Source organism: Archocentrus centrarchus, chromosome 21 (assembly GCF_007364275.1).
Source record: "Archocentrus centrarchus isolate MPI-CPG fArcCen1 chromosome 21, fArcCen1, whole genome shotgun sequence".
In the NCBI taxonomy this organism is placed as follows: domain Eukaryota; kingdom Metazoa; phylum Chordata; class Actinopteri; order Cichliformes; family Cichlidae; genus Archocentrus; species Archocentrus centrarchus.
Window position 1 is genome coordinate 18127480 of NC_044366.1, and position 1545 is coordinate 18129024.

Consider the following 1545-nt stretch of genomic DNA (forward strand, 5'->3'; position numbering starts at 1 on the left):
GCTTTGAATGCCCTTCAAGAAGCCCGGAGAACTATTCCTGAAGACTACTTAAAGAAATTACAAGAATGCTGTCTAAGAGAGTTTAGACTGTTCTGAAGAATAAAGGTGGCCATGCCAAATACTGACTTTCAAGCTCATTAGGCAGGGCAGGATTATGTGAGAATTTAATGGTGTCATAACACATGCCTTTTGCAGAGCTTCAGATGTCAGAGATTTCAGATTTCAGGCCAGACTTTAGTTAAAGAACTTGAACTGCTTTGAGTGATGCAGGCTCTGCAGTATGTTTGCTTCCTTCTGTACATTTTCAGTTGATTGTACATCATGCTGTTCTTTTTATTTCTGCAGACCTGCAGAGCGCTCGGGGGCAGATGTTGACATAATCCTGGCACGCCTGAAGAATGTGAAGGCCTTTGAGAGATTTCACCCCAGTTTGCTGCAGCAGATATGCCTGTGTGGATTTTACGAGTGTTTGGAGAAAGGCATCACCTGTAGGTCAAAATGAAAGCTCTGAAACTAATCTGAAGTCAGCGCATTTGTTTCAAACAGTCTTTTTTTTTTCAGTGTTTCGGCAAGGAGATATTGGCACCAGCTGGTATGCTGTCCTCTCAGGTTCACTGGATGTAAAGGTGTCCGAGACATCAAGTTATCAGGTGCAACTGATATAATTTCACAAGCATTACATAAAAGCCCAGGTTAAAATGAAGGATCATGAAATAAGCAGTAATAAGCAGTAATACGATCAGTCATAGTTTTGTACACCAATGCTCTAAATTTGCACCCAAAGCTGAATCACTCTTTCTGTGATCTCATTCATTCATTTTAACTCCACTTTTTAAAGCTCCAACCAAAATTCATCACACTTGAAAAACAAAAGAATCCACATGAAACCTTAAGCCTGTTTAGAGTGTGGGAGATGGGGAACTATTACTGAACATTTGTTAACAGTGGAACTTTTCACACCTCAGCCTATTCGTCTGGGTGCTGACTGGAGTAATATATCTGCACCTTGTAGAGAGTATGGATCTGTTTACTACAAATACTCGGGAGATCTCCTTTAACCTTTCAGAGTGGTCTGATCAGTGTAGAGCATTGCTCCTCAAGAATAGTGCATAAAACTCTTTTTTTTTTTTCTTCTTTAATAAGAGCATTAAATTTGAATTTCACAGCATTCTTGTCTAGCTGATCCTAGTATCCTAATAAAGGAATGATCTGTATAGACCTCCATGTCTGTGTGTCTCATGCAGGATGCTGTTACTATATGCACGCTGGGGACTGGAACAGCCTTTGGGGAGTCAATACTGGATAATACTCCCCGACATGCTACCATTATTACACGGGAATTCAGTGAGCTCCTACGCATTGAACAGAGGGAGTTCAGGTCACTGTGGGAGGTATGTGCCTCATTTTGCTCCATCTATACATGTAGCAGAATAGAGAAATTCTCTAGGCCATTACAGTTTGTGACACATCTCAGAGATTAACTCAAGGTAAAATTTGAAAATGTTATGGACTAAATGTGTGTGTGTAAGTTCTCTCTTTTTAAGT

General features: G+C 40.3%; 1 long non-coding RNA gene across 1 annotated transcript; it reads left to right on the forward strand.

Moving 5' to 3' along the window:
- Positions 1-368: 368 nt before the first annotated feature.
- Positions 369-1326, forward strand: LOC115800502 (uncharacterized). The gene is made up of 3 exons (XR_004021681.1): positions 369-488; positions 562-650; positions 1245-1326. It is a non-coding gene; the product is annotated as an uncharacterized LOC115800502 (long non-coding RNA).
- The last annotated feature ends 219 nt before the right edge of the window (positions 1327-1545 follow it).